Here is a 19,584-nt window from a genome sequence, read left to right on the forward strand (position 1 = left end):
CAGTCTCCGAAACGATGTGTTCTTTTGAATATCAGACGATGGGCAAAGTCTAAAAATTTAGTGATCCCGAATATTTCCCTTAATTAAATACTTTAGTGTAATAATTCCCAAGAAAGTCTTAGTTATTGTAACTAATGTTACTAAATTTCTGAATATGGTCTTCCTTCAAACTATACATTTGTTTCGTAATACTTTTTAAGTGGATGGGTAACACGGTGTACACACTGCCTTGCAAAGAATTCTGAAAGTTAACGTCAAGGAGATGTAGGCATTGATTGTGTCAACAGCAACAGTTCCATTAGCAAGGAAGAACTCTGTCACACACTTCGAGAACTGTCATAAATACAGAAACACAGAATGTCTGCCACAGTTTCGAATTTAAAGGAAACCATAATTTTAGCAATGCTTACAACTACGTTCTTGAAAAACTTTGCACGATAAATTCTTAAGTTTCTTGGAACGGTTGCAAATGAGATTCGTTGTTCCGACGGGAATGAAAATGCATGTCACGTTCGAATCAAATTTAAATGGGTAACAGACAGGAAGCAAACATAAATCACGCAGGAAGCATCTTATTTCGAAGAAGAAGAAGAATTTGCACTCACCACATAGCAGTCCAGAAGGACTCGAACGTAATTCCCGCCTGCAAGCAAAGAGAAAATTAAGTTAAAAAAGTTAGTATAATTCACAAACATTCCGTAGTCAAAGATCCACCCATGCGTGCTACGTGTATCGCCTACTTAACTTGATCATCTTAATAATAATATCTGGCCAACCGTTCAAATTATGAAGGTCCTCATGGCGAAATTTTCTCCAACCTCCCCACTTCAGCGCCTCTTTGGCCCAAATATTCTCCTCAGACACTCTCAATTTGCGTTGTCACCTTAATATGAGAGACCAAGTTTCACACCCACACAAAACAACAGATATTTCTCATCTCTCCCACCACTGCTACTTGCATGGCAAAAGGTTTATCACGTATAAAATGAGAAGGGACAAATGGTACGACAGTAGTGCATAAGCTGAACGCTGACAGTTTCATACCAAGCCACAACCGCGTCTCCTGTCTTCCAACAGAGTAACATCTTAAATTCTTCCCACGTCTTTACTTCGATACTACTTGGAGGAGCCAAGAGAAGGGGAACTTGGCTTGTGATGTTTATTTCTTACATCCGTCAGGAAGCCGTGTCTCATTGTGTACACGCAGAACACAAGAAGCAGAACAAAGTGTGAGCTCTGTTGGTGTCCCGAATGCCCATAACTGTCACTACGAATTTTCTAGCATCTCGTAAGACTGCAAGACAAAGGGCGCGAAAGACGAGAGGGGAGAGATATCTATTCACTGACCCCTCAAAACGTCACTTACCAGAATGGACACTCAAAAATACGGGGCATTTAGAAGCAAGACTTATTCTCGCTCTGATGCACCAAGACATAAAAAGACGTACTGAGTAGTGCGTAGGTAAAGCTCCACGTTTCATCCCCAGAGACAGAACGCTGGGTGGACCCCAGAGTCACTCTCGGATCAGTGGCGAATAAAATACGTCTGCCCCTGGAAGGAATCGAACTCCGGTCTACAGCCCGTAATAAGTCGCGTTACCGAGCCGTGTCGACTCAAGTTAACCACGTGTTGGTTGTCACAGTTTGCCAAGAAAACCGTGAACATTCAGGCGCCACATGAGGAGGTAATTTATTAACTACACTTTTGAGTGTCAGCTTCTCAAGATGAACTCAGTTCCGTGGAGCTAGTTGGTATTTCGAAGTTACAGCGAAATTAAGAAAGAAAGTAGAATTTGATCAGTAACGGGACACACGAAGTTTTGTTGCAAGTTTCGTTTCACGATTATTCTCGTCATGAATGCACAAACACGGAAACCAAAGGACAATGCCACCTGGGAAAAGTGTGAGTCACTACAGAACATAAATAAATTAATAACTTTATTAATTTTGTGTCGGTTTTGCTGACAATCTTAAATCACTGGAGGACGTGAGATCTGATGTTCAGCTCTCTAATGGAGACAGCTAGTTTCTCTGAAAAGCTGGCATCGACCTTCCACGAAGCTACACGACGACAAACCCCAGGAAAAGAATAAGAACACGAAAGCGTCTTCAAAATTCAGAGCTCGTGTTGCAAGTAGGCACCTGCTCGCTCTCCAAATCTTCGCAATTAGAATAAACTCGTTACCAGAGTCAGACGGGACTCGGATATGAAGCCCTCACTGCGCTGAATATAGGGGTCATGCCCATGTGACGTCACGAAAACGAAGCAAGGCGACAGACTTACACGGGCTGTCAAGACCTCGGACTGACATCAGGGATATATATTCTGTGCTAAAATATCAATAAATGGCTCCTCCCCGTGTTCCAAAACAGTCAACTGGACCATATTCTGACTCCTTACCTGCACACGAAACTTTTCTCTATAATCAATCTTAATATCATCTTTCTAACTCCGCCCAACTGAGATCTTGTGCGTATTCTCACAGACCCCGTGCGTGCTACGTGACTCGCCCTATTCGTCGTCAATAGGGATCAGTGGCGCCAGTGAACCTCCGTGTTCTATGAAAGAAGCCACAGTCATTGACCAGGCCACGGGACTAGTGTAGACTATTTCACGTAAGCTTACACGACGTTTCGGGAACTGACTCTCCTTTTGTCAACGGGCGATTGGTTCGCATTATAAATACAGATTCCTTAGCAATGACAGGTGGGATGGAGCTCACAAAATCAAACATGCATTAACCTCATCTCTGGATTCAGAAAGATTTTCACATACCAGTGGTGGCGAGACATGCGACGAGATGATTTATGAGAGAGATGATCTGTGGCGATGTTTTTTCTCGTACATGAGCACGGTTCATGCTTCAGTGCTGTGTCCGTGGAGAGTCTGGAAATCAGTCAAGTCGCCGCGTGCGCCGAGTACACAAATCCCGCTGTCGTGTTTATATTGTGTTATATTTTAAATATAGTGGCGATGTCGGGTTATTTTGTATCACAACACACAGTCTGTTTTGGTTCGTTTATTTATTCAGGCGTACCTCGTTTATACCGATGTATTCAGTCTTATATCTTTCTGTTAGATATATCGATTTTAATCGAATGCATGTTCCGTGCCAACACCGACACTAGTCAATGTGGGACCTCCTATTTGCATTGCCAACATTTTTAATGCGTTCTTTGTTAATTTGTACATACAGTTTCAAACTAAACACATCACATGCGTGTTGCATGGAGTCAGAGATGGTTTGTTCCTCTACTTGGTTAATTACTCCCCATACTAAAAAAAAATTTCGCTAAGAAACATTTATATTTAGTGACACAAATTCCTTGTGGGCCTACAACTATCCGTTTCTTGAGAAAAGTCATGAAGTTTATTTTTTTTTAAAATCCTGTCAGAAGAAATGTTCGTCACGAACCACAATTAAACACACCAGTTAGGAATGTTCTCGTTTCTGTTGGTGCTGGGTTTGAGTCCTGGTCAGGGCATAGCCGCCACATGCCCGCCTTTTCGTGTGTTATCGTGTGTATTACGCTCTTTGTGATCGGCAAATGCTAAATGAGACGTACAGAACTGAAAGTCTGACATTCCCCCGAACGTCCCAACCGAACGGACAGCGCTCACGGGCTCGTGGTTTTCCCAATAGATGTCGGGACACGACCATTTCCTTTCATATCTTTGCAATTCATGATTCATTAATCATCCAACATCCGACGTTACACGGTGTTGAGTTACATATTGACATCGTCGTTATACAAACCACAACTAAAATGGAATGACATTTACACAATATTAATTAATTACAGTCACATTTTTAATTATCTTCAGCTTGGCGTCTTAATTTCTTCTTCGCAGGTCCAGAAACTGAGATGACAGGCAAAAGATGGTCAACGCATTTCCTTACAAGAAGTACCATAGAAAATAATATGTAACTCGAAAAGTGCAGGACTTGTAACGAAAAGTTGCAAACACATCTAAATTTGCCCTGTGAAGGAGCTGACTTTATACATCCTTTAATCTGGCCCAATATTAACAATGACCCAGCGTGGAAAATTTGTCAAAGGGAGTCTCTGCCGCGAATTCCACATTAATTAAGCCCACCTCACGACAGAATGCAGCAAGACTTCTTTAATTAAGAAGAAAACAATGTCGCAATCAGAGAAATAATTTAGTTATAAAAACGTCCCAAGTGCCTCACGTTTTGAATACCAGCGATCACAGAAGTGAGATTCAGGGACAAGAAAAACTGAGTGGCCAACAAAGTGGCCCCTCTCTTTATAAGGATTATGAAAATACGAGGACGAATATGGCGCTACGCGCATCCTCAGTATTGCTCGTAATAAATCATGGCAACGGAGAAAATGGAGAAGTTTGAGGGCTCATGATCTATGAAAAATAGTGAACCGATTTAAATAAGAAATTTAATCAGAGCTAGATTTATATTTAAAGGGAGACACCCAGGTGCAAAATTGACTGGTTTGGGGAGGGGCAGTTAAAATGGTAAATTACTGTTTTAATATTAGAATTCCATAAAAATTGCACTAATAGTTTTTTCGAGAACGGTGTCAACGTTAGACCTCTAACGTAGTTTTGAAATCTAATGGATATTTAAATTTCGAACGACGGTGGGATGTCTTAATATTTAAAAGTTGAGGTACTTGGAACGTTTATGCACTGTGAAGACGTCTCAATTTAGGATTCTTCAGCAACTGCACAATTAACATCCACTTTTCAAGCAGAAATCTAATTTGTCCTGCTCGTCTTGTCACAAGGACGTTCAAGGGGAAAAAATCACTTGCAGAATACAAATGTCGCCTGCGTCTTGGGACCCTTACACACATTCCAACTTAATTAATAAAATCCTGAAACCTTGATGACATCTTTCTCTTATAATTTTATCTCATTCAGACTGTAATCTCTCACTGGAGAAATTCTCACCTTGGTTTTAGCATGAAAATATTGCAGCTTAGTTAATAAGAGAAATAAATATTTAAGATTCGGCTCAGAAACTTCTCAATATTTGCATATGCTACTCATTACTTTAGGACTAAACTGTACTTGCCAGCATCTCTCACACAATAACCTCGTTTCGTGAAATTAAGGTCGAACCTAGAATTCCGACCGAAACAAACTGGACGGCATGAGAACCCTAGAAAATCCTCTGAATGTTCTGTCAATGCATGACGCATTAACCCGATTTAAAATGGCGAGAGCTGGAGAATTAAACAAATTGAATTGGATTCAGATTGTTAAGGGCGAGGCTTAAGTGCTTACAGCCTGGAAACGCTGGTGTTTATGTCGTGCATTGCTACGGGTCGGTTGAGTACGAGGCTACGCTAAGGCAGGAATTAAGTTCCCTTCTATGCTTAATTGGCTTTAAATCTCTTAATATTTTACAGTGCATTCCAGAGCACTGCGCTCATAACCTAACAAACGGCAGTTAGTGACCTGACAGTGCGCATTTTGTAATACAGCCAAGAGCGGAAAAATTTTCTCAAGTTAAACCAGTTCAAAACAATTAAATTATTGTGCGACATTTTGTGCTTACTACAATTCAGTTCAAAATGCTTTCCTGCATTTTCGTTCCTATCTAAACGAGTACAAATAAAAACAATTAACTACTATTTTAATTTCTCTTTTTTCGTTCGATGTAAGAATCTGACTTTCGTGTGTGAGTCGCGTCGAGCATAGAAGACTTTATAGCGTTTCGGTAAATGCTGCAGCTGCTATCTTCACCCTGAAGATGGCAACTGCAACGTCTGTTTAAATATCTGCCAGCCAGTCTACACGGCCATCCTCACGGCCACGAAAACCTTAAATCTAAGAAAAACAACTTATGTAAGACTTGAGGTTCTCACAGCGGTGAGTATGAAGATATCCGTCTTCTGGGTTGTTGCGCTGTGTAGTCTGGTCGATGTTAACCAACGTTTCAGAGGTCATACTGCCTCCGTCATCAGGGCGATGAGTATGAAGATTTCTATCTTCTGGGTTGTTGCGCTGTGTAGTCTGGTAGATGTTAACCAACGTTTCAGAGGTCATACTGCCTCCGTCATCAGAGTGTGAAGATTTCTGTCTTCTGGGTTGTTGCGCTGTGTAGTCTGGTCGATGTTAACCAACGTTTCAGAGGTCATACTGCCCTGATGACGGAGGCAATATGACCTCTGAAACGTTGGTTAACATCGACCAGACTACACAGCGCAACAACCCAGAAGACAGAAATCTTCATACTCATCGCCCTGATGACGGAGGCAGTATGACCTCTGAAACGTTGGTAAACATCGACCAGACTACACAGCGCAACAACCCAGAAGACGGATATCTTCAAAAACAACTTAGTTTTCTTTGCGTTTACTTTCATAGACCAAAAGAAAACATTAAAATTTCTATATTGACTTTTAACAAACAAAAAATGGGTTTTAGGACACGGACAATTTAAGGACGTGTGATGCGGAAAATGGGTAATGAAACCTAAATTCCTTCTTGTGTCTGAGAAAACGTCAGCTCTAAACTTTTCTTTTATTCTATCTGGACGTACAATTCCTCAGAAGCCACTCAGAATTCGAGTTCCAATCAATCAAGAGAAGAGTTTTCATTTTTTATTTCTGTCAAAGATTTCGTGACGACAATAACGAGACAAAGGAAGAACCAAACTCTTTGGACGGCCTCTGACCTTAAGCTACTTGCAAAGTTTTCGCAGAAGATGAACACGTTGGATCGAGTAGATGTGTGGAAACACGAGATCATTCACAAGAGACTGGAGTTTCCATTTTCATTTGAGATGGAACAGAAACAGAGCCATTTCCGATTTAATGTCAGTTACTTCACGAGAGATACAAACATTTTCAATCAGCCAGGCTCTCACGGACTTGAATCTCACAGAAGCACTCTGCCTTCAGCCACTAACAGCTGCAAGCGAGAGGAGTCTTCCTTCGTATCTAAAGGTCCGGGTACCGTATCACGATGGAAACTTTTTTGGTGGTAGGAACATCACATAAGCTCAATGACATACAACGCCGAATTACGACGCACAGGAAAATCGAAGGGAGTTCAAACACAGAAAATAGGGTGCCTAAAAAGCGTCTAGACTCAGCCCCTCATAAAAACACTTATCGCTAAAACTGTTAAATTATTTTGATTCATATACTGTTGCTAATAGGCGTAATGTAAATAATTTATGTCGGAACTATAACATTTTAAAAAAACGTATTTAACAGAATGATACAGTCATTCTTTTCTGATCAAATAATAACTTTATACTGCTGAGATTCTTTTAAAAATCTTCCACTTAAATGATTAATACGGATCGTGTGTAATTTTACAGAATTTCCTGAATCAAATTATAATATCTATTTCTAGATCCTAAAAATATTTTTGTCTTTTCTTCGCGCTTATGTGACTGTTGTCTGGTTTGATCTGAATACGCATAATATTTGCAACATACAATATAAATAGGCAGCTTTCCCGTCAATCCAACCGGCCACGGATTCTGTTATCAGAGTCCTCCAATCCACATCGGTGAATAAACCTAACCTAACCTAACAGGCGATTATTCTAATCGGAAATTGGTCGCATATTTACGCACAGAATTCCATTCCACGGCGCACACAGCAATTATGCTGCAGAATGCATTAAAATAATGCGGGTATCACTCGACCAAGATCACGGGGGCCTTTCAAATCGATTCCGCTTGAAGCAGCATTAGACTACTTGCCGGAGGCGCTAATTACACAGCGGAACGATACATGGAGTTCGTGGCGGACATTAGTGCTGTATGGGATTGCCACATTCGACTAAACTAGCCAGACTTTATAAAGGCCCGCAGGCTGAGTTACATGTGCCACAGAAGCCCGTACCTGGCGTGGAGGTAAATTTACAGGCCGACTCACAGACAAGAGACTGGGTGCGTCAGGCTCGAACAGGTGCAAGCGAGAAAATATTGTGACCTCGCTGGGAATCGAACACTGGTCACACAGTCCGTAGGCAAATGTGTGTGTATATACAGAATGTTCAAAAAGCTCTATACACCATATACGTAGATGCAAGTCTAAAAAATTCAGACTGACAGAAAAATTATTTTCTGTCTAGTTTGGCAGCGCGGATTATTGACATCTGACGAACAACGAAGCAATCGTCTGTTATCAGCTACTGTTTGAACAAAACACAAGCGGAAGAGAATGCTAGTGTTCAAAGTTACGTGGGAACCAAGACGCGAAAAATACGTTCACTCTACGTGCGATCCAGAAATGACGACCGCCACAAAAATTCTGCTCTCGGGGTTTCAAAATTATGTAAATAATTTGTAAACAGCATCGCTGAAACATAAACGCGGGTGGGAGCTGTACGTCAGCACACCACGGAATAACGCAAACGAAATCAGCCACCAATAAACTATTTGTTAAGTATTTTAATTTAGAAGCAATGAATATGATCGATACATATTACCCCGTAAATATCTTCCCGTCAAACGTGAAGACTGAAACACGCAAAAGCACGACGTAGATTGAGGATGTCTGAAAACGCGGTGCTGAGCAGATTACTTGCATCTACGAGGAGGCAGGATCAAATAATAATTTAAACAAGGCAATTAAACTGCCATTCCATAAGAGCTGGGGATTTTCCGCGTCTCATACACCACGCCGAATTGTATAAAAATAAATAAATTTTGTGGCAAAACTTGGAAAATAATTTCCCTAAACTCCTGTTGTTATCACTTCGAAAACTCTTGTCATCCCACGTAGTGTCCAAAGCGACGGAGGTCAGGACAGCCCACAACCCGGCAGCGACAGTGAAATTGATGCGCCCATCAGCGATTAAACACAACGTAAAACCCCTGACTCTGCGCTGAGTGACACCTCTTCCAACATCGCAATTTCGCATTGACGCAATGCAGGTATTTGTTTGTAACAGACGATTAAAATAAATAAGCGAGAATCATGTAACAGCACATTGATCACAAAATTACATATCATAACTAATCCCGGGTAGCAGAATCCGCAGGTCCAACACCGACAAAACCACGATCCTAAGCCAACTCCATCCATTTACTATCCTCACAGTCCACCTCCCTAAGATCCATCTTGATCTTATCCCCCCATCTCATTCTTGGTCTGCCCAGTGGCGTTTTCCAGAAAGATTCAAAATCCATGTACACCCCTTGCCTCCTACATGTCCAGCCCATCGGACCCTCCTAGACTTCACTATAAACTACATATTACTGTTAAGAATATTAATGAATCAGGGTACGACGGACGGACGGACAGACGCGATTTATCACGCGCTTAATGCAGTTGCAGCAGTGGCGTATCGCTGTTGAGGTCCGAAGACCTCGCGTTGGGCCGAACAAATAAATAAGCCAGTGGACGGGATTATTTTGCGAAGGGTCTCATTCTACAGTGAGTATCCCCAGTGACGTCACACTTTCAGTGTGGAGGACTTTTCGAGGCTTTCGCTAAAAGCTCACACTTTGCTCTCCTGAAGTCTAGACCAAGAGACCTTCAAAATCATTTTAGCGAGACTAATCTGAACCGACGTAAAGAAAGAAACACAGCTGAAAAGAAACTGTACGTATGAATGCAACCCCGTTTCTGATATATTACTAAGGGCTCAATAAGGAAATATCGATGACGAGAAAAATCGTTTATCCGATTTCTTTTAATGTCATTCCTTTATAAGAAGAAAAAGAATATGAAATAATCAATGACGTTTATAGCCGTTTCTTACGAACAATACAACGGCCGAGTGTTACTGCAAATATCAAGTTCGAAAATTGTGAATGGGCCTTTTGCATCTGCCACAGAGAAGACACGAGAAATGCTTACAGAGTTTTATTCGGAAAATATAAATTGAAGACACTTTACATTAGCGCCTGGTATCTAAAACCCCCCAAACATTAAACTATACAAAACGACGAAGTTATTCGCACGAAAAGACAGAAATGGATTGAAGGAATATGATGATGAAATTATAAGGAAAACATTTAGACCTTCGAGAGAGAAAATTACAGATGATGGAGAAATCTAGTGAGCAAATTAAAAATGTATAGAAGATGGATGTCTTGTGGGTTGCAGCGTCGCGTATTCTGGTGGGTGTTTACCAACGTTTCAGAGGCCACTGCTGTCTCCATCGTCAGAGCAATGAGTAAATGTAACTGTTTATTCTTTGTTTACGTAAGTTATGACGTCACAGTGTACAATGTAAACGTCCGATTCCACACTTAAATATTGATTTGCAGGTTTAAATAGGGAATAACTACGTCACCAAAATAATAATAATCATCTTGTTTTTATAACTGCGTATTATTCTAATGTGTGCAGGAAAAATAATGTGTGACTTTTCTGAGAGATGGTAACCAGTCCGAATCTTTTACATTGAAATTAATGGGAATATAATTTTCGACTTACAAATTTTCACTTCCCATGTAACGATTTACGATCGTAAATCTACGGACGGGTGCATCTCGTCTCCGAGAGGAGCACAGCATCTTTGATGCCACACCGAAAGCGCGATGCAAATGAAACATGTGTTTTACGGGGCCCAGTTTCATTATTCATGTTTTAATATTATTATTTGCAGCGGCCCGCTGCTTCTCCGCTGGTAGCAGACTCTCAATTCCCCCACCTCACTCAGTTTTCGCGGTGCAGAAAATTGCCTAATGCAATGTTCGCAGGGCACCGCCGTTCCCCTGACAACCAGGGCGGAAAGGTCTCACTGTTGCTACTGTACCACCACGGGCCCCACACCCCATGCATATTCACGTCGCTCCGACACCAGGGTGATTCTTGCGCTGCGAAAATGGCGCAATGCCACAGCCGAACTTGGCCCCGGTCTTCTCCTACCTACGCCCTTCCTAAATGTATCGTCCGCCTACTTTTGGATTCACGCCTCGCATCCTGCAAACACAAACTCGTGTTAACTCGAGATACGTACGCGGAAAATTCCCCGAACATTCCAGAAATATATTAAAATGCGTCGTAAAGTAATTGGGGTGTGACACCGAGGGACCAGAAAAAAGTCAGTCAGCACGCAATCTCATTTTCCACTAAATTATGGCTTAATGACGGTGTTAACAACTACATTCAAAACAGTGCAGAACAAACTGACAATTCGTCAATAATAAATTGGAAAAGATTCGAAAGGAAACGGCTGTCCTAATTTAAAGCACTTTCTCCAGAACGCTGTCGTCTTAAACAGAGGCAACCAAAAATTACAAGATTACGGAAGAATGAATACTAAAAAATGTGAACATCATAACTAACATAGATGAGCACATTTCAAAAACAATGCCATCTAGTTTTATCGCTCAGAAGTTAGAAATGAAAGTTGAGCATCTGACAGTTTTATTTCTCTAATAACTTTTAAAAGAAACTACGCGAAAAAAAACTTTAATGGGGTTAACTTCATAATAAGTGCAGAATTTCTTAATAGCCTAGCATATGACCTGACAACGGATCCTTCTCTCCGTGGCTCCTCCTATAATAACCATCTGAAATATTTCTCTAGCGAAACTTCACTTAACGTTGCCAGGGTGTACATCCCTTCTTTTAAAATCAGAGGTCTGATATTCATGTCCTTATTTCCAAGGCGTGATTCTACCTCTAACAATTACCCCCTTCAGACAGAAATCGAATTTTCATGGCTACAGTTAAAAATGAAGTAACCTCTTACTTAAATTAGAGCCTGTGATGTAAAGTGTTTTATATGGAAGTTTACGAACAAATAGTCAACGCGCTATACTTTTTAAAAACTTTATAAATTAATATTTGGGATCCGCGTAAAGTAGGGAATGTTTTGGACCGGTACGAAACAAGGATAAGAAATTTAGAAATTCGATCGAATGAAAAAATTACTTCTAGGTTATAGCGCCGTGTAATCTTACGGAAGTTCAATGTTTCGGAGGTGTTTCCTGCCTCCATCATCAGGGATCCCTGACGAATAAGGCAGCACGATTGGCGCTTTCAGAACATGAGAGAGTGCTCAGTGCCTTACTCCACTCTTGCTCTAAGCCTGTGACAAAACTGTCCCCTCTAATGACAAGTTGGCTTTATTAATTATTTGCTGGTCATTTGTGTACGTGTTCTTCACCCACCTCCCCTCCTCATCTCGGCTGCCTCCGGAGGCACGAGCACGGACTCCAACAGATCAACTTCCTGCCCTCATTTTTTAGCGCGTAACGCACAGTGGATAATAATATTTTTGGGGCGACACCCTTGTGGTGACGCCGGGGCTGATGGAATCTCATTTTACGCTCCACCCCTTGAAATATAAAAGGCAGACGAGAAGAGCTTTTTTCTGCGTTTAGTGGAAGTTAAAAGCTGCACACATGTACACACTGTGAGTGGCAACGTTGAATGTTGACACATAAACTATGATGTGCTGCTCCTAGAGCACTTATTTCGTGTGGTAGCACACTAGAAACATGGTTTATCGCGGTTTACTGAGTCTATTTCGCTACACCGCGTTATAACGAGACCTTTAAAAATGCCATTTCACTAAATTTACCGAGTATAATAAAACTGGATGATTTCTGATTTCAGCGTTGTACATAGAAAATCGTGTTACATTAGGGTTTTATTACCAAATGCTCATCGTTACGTGCGAATGTGTGGTTGTGAGTTGCTATCTGAGCTAGCAGAGTAAATCAAATCTCAGGATACCATCTGACATACTTACAAGTATTTTACACGGTGACGATATAATGTTGTTTATTTAACCCTCTAAAGCATGAAACTGACCTAGGTAATATTTAAAAAATCAGTTCCTACCGCAAAGAAAACACAACGAGTCTCCATTAATAAAGATCGACTGGTTCGGGAAATGACGTCACAAAGATGTTACCCTAGTGACAGTTAGGGTCACGTAACTGTACGTTTCTGCGCTTGGAAGGACTGAGAAGAAACACGAAAACGTTTGTTAGGATAGCCAGTCTCCGCGCCAAGATCTGAACCCTGCACCTACCAAATACGAAGCGGAAATTCTAACCACGAGACGTTCGGCCACGTGTAGAAGCATAATTACAAAAGCTGCATCAGTTTTAATTAATTCCACGATTTCTTCGAAACGCAACCGAAAATTGTGAAAAGCTACTTGTTTCGTTTCTGCTCTAAACTTACAAGCACATTCGACTATGAAACGAGTACTATTTGACTAGAGATGTGATCGAAATCCAGATAGCCACAACGTAATTAGTTCAGAGAAACATTTCCATAGCAAAGCACGCCGATAGGCTCCTACTCTTTTGACGACACCCGTCAACACTAGCACCGCCACTCTGAGATTACTTGCACAAACTTTGAGGTGTAAATTTCCTATCGTAAATGCAGTGAACGCTTCGCTTCGCTCGCTGATTCCGTGTTGGACGGTGAAACATCGCAACACCAATGTCGCCGTCCTTATTCAGTTTTCAGGAACATAACTGAGGTGGGTCGCGAGCCAGAGGTAGATCGAAGTCTCACCGAGTCCAATTGTTTGATCGTACTTTGCACACACGATAAAAATTGGTTCGTTCCTCTTTATTTATACATTCAGGAGATGGAATGAACAAACAAAATCTCAGACGCTTCGCTACTGACAAGTAAGAGACGAATAAGAAACTTTCTAGTAGCGCCTAAGTGGCATCTACCTGCCGTTCATAATTACATTCAGCGATTAAAAATGGCTATTATTTTGAGGGCGACCGTTTTCTGGGTCATTGTGCCGTGCAGTCTCGTGGAAATTTTACAGTATTCTGTCTCCATCATAAGGGCGATGATTGAGGCAGCAAGGACCTCTGAAACTTTGGTAAACTTCTACCAGACTACACGGCGCTAAAACCCAGAAGACAGCCATCTTCAGTGCAAAAACTCTTAAATTATTTAAGTACTGTTAACGGATTTGACGTTCGCACGGCATTGAAGATGTTTCGGAGGAACATACTTCTTCCATCTTCACAGCTGAATATGAAGGCGGTATTTTCCTTCAGAATGCTGGTATCTATCTTCAAGTCTGTACGGCGTTGCAACCCCGAAGATCGACACTGACAAGCAGCCCTTTGATCTTGTACGACCTTCTTTAACCACGTATTAATCTGTCTCGTGCAGTACTGAGGGCCCCGTTGCATTTCCAACTCAAACACGGATCGGCGAGGCATCAGGCACAAGGTCACCCCGGCTTGGTCCGTCACAAAAGGTTTCCAATTCCTCTTCTGCAACCAACGTCCTGCTGCGCTCCGACGAGTTAACGCGGCCATGACATTTCTCGAGCAACAATTTTTAATGCAGTTTTCTCGTGCGCACGCGCACACAGAGATACGCCCACCGCGCGCCCCAGATTCAATCTCATTAGCATTATTAGCTGAAGACTGCAATATCTAATTAAGTTAAAAATGTCTCCGACATTGTTTTCGATCGCTTTAATCAGTCCTGCTCTGTTTGGCGAAATCACAGCGCAGAACACGCGTCCGTTCGTTTTCCCTTCCAACTTCACAGTAATGATATGCAACTCCCTCACGCAAAACTCGCGTAAAAGTACGACAACCCAGTGGATGGCATTCTGACCTCTGATCATCAGGCAAGGAAAAAGGTTGGCTGATTCCAGGTTTATTTAACAAAGATTTTTAAGCTTCCAAGACATGTACTTACTAATACAAATATGTTTTTCCTTTAACTACATTATTTCTAACAGAGCAAACTAATACAGTCAACTGAACATTTCAACACAACTACGGACCGACATCGGTCAGCGGGCCAGGAGTTGATAACCAGTACTCACACAAATCCCCTACCTCATACAAACATTACTCCTGTAAACGCGTCATTTCCTGGTGTTCGGAGGCGATCACTGAACCACACATTATACCCGCCAGAACACGGCTGGACGGCTGAAGGGGTCAGAGAACAAATCCAAAGGAAGGAGAAGCCGAATCCAGACAATGAATAAAATATAAGTTGAAGAAGCTCTGTTAGCCGGTTCTGTGGTGTACGGTCAAGAATCACGAGAGGATGAAGGAAATTCACAGACCCACGATCGAGGAACGTCCCAGTGCAAAATGAAACTAAGTCAACTGCCCTAAGTTCTGGGATACGTACCACGGGTAGCGCTGGCCATAACGACTAAGTCAAATCGGACAGAATGCCAGCCAATCGCTCGGTATCCTGCCTAAAACGCGTAGGAAAATTAAGAAAGGTTTTAGATGTATTTCGTTGTACGCGGAGTGGGCTTGTAGGCAGATATCAATGCTGCGGCGGAACATACTTCCTTCATCTTCGGGGCATAATACATAGAAATTATTTCTTGCATTAAAACATTTCAGTAAAATCAACTTTAATTATATCCAACCATCTCCTACACTGTCTGCCAAAAAGTAATTTCTTTTAAAACTAAATAAAAAATTACAGCGGAACATTTCTAGCGCAGTTAAAAATTAATTATTAATCCAGTCAATAAACTCGCCGATTCACCGCCGTATTCACAAGAGTCCGCCACTGGATCTTATTCTGAGCCAAATGAATCCAGTCCGCTATCTCACAAAATATTTCTTTGAGATCCATTTTAATATTATCACCCCATATATGACTAGGTGATACACTGACTCAACGCTACTAGTTACTCTAACACCTATAAAAGTGTTCTCCTACACAGTGGACTACTTCAGTACTGAACCAGAAGACAAATTGTCTACGCGGTCGAAATTTTGGGGTTATGCTATATATAAAGCTACCCTGCATTATGATAGTCGTGTCAGTACCTCCAGATTCTAGTTCAAAACCACTGGTGTAAGCAGAACCACGAAACGAATTAAACTATCCAAGAGCAAAGGAAATTCTCTTTGTATTTGCAATTCAAATTCTTGCTGGAACTAGCATTACTACTTTCAATTTGCAAAATAAATTGGAAAGACAAGAGGGCGATTAGGCCTACTAGAGCCTGGCATCAGGCTAACCAGAGCCGCCCAGGTTTTACTCCTAACGCACTTTTTAAATCCGCGGATTTATTTCGTTACTGTACAGGAAGATCCCAGCGCTGGAGTTCGTAGGCTACAAATTCCCCGTCTTTTATGGAGCCCACAGATTTGTTACGACCTTCTCATGATCTACATCTTCGCCCCATTTTCTATGGCACACCAAAAACGTGAGTCGTATGAACGTAAACTTTAATTGTATCTGTTGTTTTGCTCGAGTGCGAAAGCTCGTCAAATCAAGGACAAGATGGGTGCGGTACGTAGCATGCATGGGAAGATACCACTCGGAAGACTTGGGAGTACAAGCAAGGATAATATTAAAATTTATCTTAGGGAAACAGGGAGGCAGGGACTGGACTTGATTCGTCCTATGCGTGCTACATGCACCATATATCTCGCGACCCTAACAACATTTGACAAAAATAATAAACCTGCCCATTACATAATTTTCCCCACCATCCTCTCACTTAATCCCTCTTAGGTCCAAATATTATCAACACCCTTTTCAGATACGGCAAGAGACCAAGTTCAACACCCATACATAAAAGTCGCCTTCTAAATGTACACTATAAAATCTGTGTACTTGAATAAAGACGGAAAAAGTTGATTTCAACTAAACACGAAGAACAATTCTGTTTGTTGTGTAAAACACAGGGAGACCATAGACGAAGCGTTGTACACACTGGCGTCGTCTGACCGCCGTGCCCCATTCAGCCCCTCATTCTGAGATCCCCCCCCCCCCAAACCCTTCGTGTACTCTGAAGCTAGGAGCGAGACGCCACAATCGATAACGGAGCTGAAAGGTCGACTTAAAGCGCGCAATTTTCTCGTTGCATGTTAAAATAAAAGTGACATTCTATTACACCGAAGTGGGGATCAACCAGGCAATGAAGAATCCTTTCGAGCAAAGTATGAGGTGTCATAAGAGGACGGGACAATAATTAAGCGAGGAGAAAGAATCGCTTCCAAGAACACACTCGGTCACAAGCACAAGTAGCCCACAATACCCAGTCTCAAATATTCATAAAGCTAATAGTTTGCTATTCAATTAACGAAATCTGTCAAGACCAGAAATGCAGGGTCGCGCGTCACATATTGTAAATCATTTCAGCGCCAACGTCGACTAATAGTGGGCAAATTCAGTGTCTCCACGGTTCTGAAACAGGGAATGAATTTCAATCCGGAATATCTACCCAGAATGCCTTTGTCTTCCCATCCCTTATCGAGACAAATGGAATGAACAGAATCCAACTGGCATAGGATACGATGCTTTTGTGAACAAGGCGATGGATCTTGGGTTTAAAATAAAAGACAGAGAATGTCTTGACTAGATGAGGGAATATCACCGCTTTTCTTCGTGGAGGTAAATATGAACTGCAGAGTTGGCATGAATGACAAGGAAAATTTATTTCGAATTGTCAGAAAGGGGATCTGGAAGGAGGTGGTAACAGCCAATACTGAAATAATATGCCGCTATTGCCCTGAAAATTGTGGCAGATAATATGAAAATCGCGTAGCCCCAAGATTATAAATTCCAACCCCCCCTTCCCTCTAAATACAAATCCGAAACATTTCCCCCACTCAGCTCGGTCTCAGGACTCATCACACGGCGAGGCGTGTTCATTAAAGATACAACACCAACGACTGCCATCGCCAAGTGCCAGGTCAGAGACGAAGCCCGGGGTGTGATAACGAGTTGCTTGCTCAGGGCCCGTGGGGCGGTGACAGATGGATATAGAGCAGCGGGTGGGAAAACAGAACGCGGGGAAAAACGTGCTACAGCTCCAATTTGCCCTCCGGGACTGAACCAGGGTCCCCGAGATGACAAGCCGGCATCTAGCGTTATATTTATAATTTCATAATTAGTAATTCATGGACCCGTATTCTGAGTTCACTGCCGCAGTAACGCGAACTCTGAATGACTTTGCTACGTAAGGTAATTTAAAAAAAGAGAAACCATGATTTTTTATTCCGTTCCAGGCGAATTTCTCTGCGTGGTTAATGCATGCGTCCACTGCCGGTCAGTAACAAAAAGCAATGCTGAACTTCTGGCACAGGAAAAGAATCTTCTTGTGTGTTTCCATGGCGACATTAAATTCCTACTGCTGATGAATCACGAACATCTTCTGCTTGCTACGAAGCAGAAGATGTTCGTCTGCTCGTATCGAGTAAACGCAAAGTTCCGTATCTTGGGTTAACATCGGAGTCCCGTTTCGTTTTGGGAATAAATAGCTGGAAAATCTCAATAGCTAAGCCGGCGTATACCGTCAATTGTCCATTCCACAGACACACAAAGCAGAAATTGGTTTCGATCCATGTACTCCGCTGTGCGAATACGACAGACCCAGCGATACGGCAGTAAACAGAGAATTTTATAACTGCGACCACTCCGACCACTCCGACATACACATCGGTCCATATAGTTTTTTTTTTTTAAAAAAAAATCGTTCTCTGTAACGTTGTATTTTCATAGTCTCTGCTTGCTTAATCACTATATGCTCCATTTAATTCAACCTTTTTCATATATACCCAAGCTATCTCTTCCATTCTCCCACTTCTCGACAACTCAGCAAATTTCACCCCTTCCACCCCGCACATACCCCCAGCAAACCAACAACCGCAGGTCCATTTTGAACCCCCTCCCCCCCGGCTCCAGTTGTATCCACGTCGCGCCTCGCGGTTGAGACGATACCACATGTGGTTTTATAAAGCGTACGGCCACCTGCTTAGCGACACCGTTTAATGCATAAAGCGATCACCAGGCCGCGAAAAGGCGATAAACAATTCGAAATTTCTGTGACATCAAACAAGTTCCTTAAAAAAAATCAGCGATTTTTGGTAAGTACGAATACGTGCTGCTTACAGCACTGAATAACATTTTGTTTTTTCGTCAGCGGGAGAAAGTAATGTCATAATTAGTGAGCAATTTAATTCAGCACAGTTCATTCTGACAAAATCCCGGCACGCTGTATTCTGAATTCACCATATTTCAACACACACAGATGTAACGATTTATCAGACATGACGTAGCGCTGGATTCACCATGGCATGACATGTAGAACCAACAATTCACAAAATATAAAAAAAAATATACACATAAAATTCCGATACACCTACGCAGGGCAGCTGAAACCACCCCACGTGAAACACGCACGTCAAAAACGGCTGAGGGGATATGAACAGTCATTCAAATCATCGATATTTATGTTCAGGAGATTGTATCGGGGCGATTCGGTTGGTCCGTGCACATCGCCAAAGAGGGCAGTGGTAGAAACACCCCCTAGGAGTTATGTACGCGTCACGTCGCATCGCCTCCCCGGTCCGTCCGGGTTGTGGTGTGTGGAGGGGGAGGCTGAAGTGTACATACTTCCTCCGAAACACAGTCCAGTGTTTAATGCACAGGCTGCGAGGTTCGGGGTTGGGGGTTGTTTAATCCCGGGTCCAGACTACCAGCAACAGGATTCATTTCTCTCACCCCCACCAGCAGAACAGGAAGACAAAGGCAAGGCCTGCGGTATGTTACAAATTATTCCCCTTAACTAGACAGTTACCATTTCCGTAAAAGACTCGGATCTGGACGATGCGACTGTTCCAGATGTGCCGTACCACAGGAACGATCTGCCAGAAATGTCTTTGGCAGGAAACAATACGA

At 42.1% G+C, this 19,584-nt stretch overlaps 1 protein-coding gene across 7 annotated transcripts in view; it reads right to left on the reverse strand.

Moving 5' to 3' along the window:
• LOC110829231 (uncharacterized) overlaps window positions 1–19,584 on the reverse strand; it is a 300,697-nt gene that overhangs the window by 60,833 nt on the left and 220,280 nt on the right. For 3 of the 7 annotated variants that reach the window (XM_022062755.2, XM_087353951.1, XM_087353954.1), the window contains one exon: window positions 606–643. The exons of the other annotated variants lie outside the window; for them this stretch is intronic. The gene's annotated coding sequence lies outside the window, so the exon portion shown is untranslated. The remainder of the gene's footprint in view (window positions 1–605; window positions 644–19,584) is intronic. 7 annotated transcript variants of the gene reach the window in all.

This window comes from Zootermopsis nevadensis, unplaced genomic scaffold, assembly GCF_977971745.1.
Source record: "Zootermopsis nevadensis isolate Lab colony 2312 unplaced genomic scaffold, Znev_1.0 Znev_ptg000022l, whole genome shotgun sequence".
NCBI classification, from domain to species: Eukaryota; Metazoa; Arthropoda; class Insecta; order Blattodea; family Termopsidae; genus Zootermopsis; species Zootermopsis nevadensis.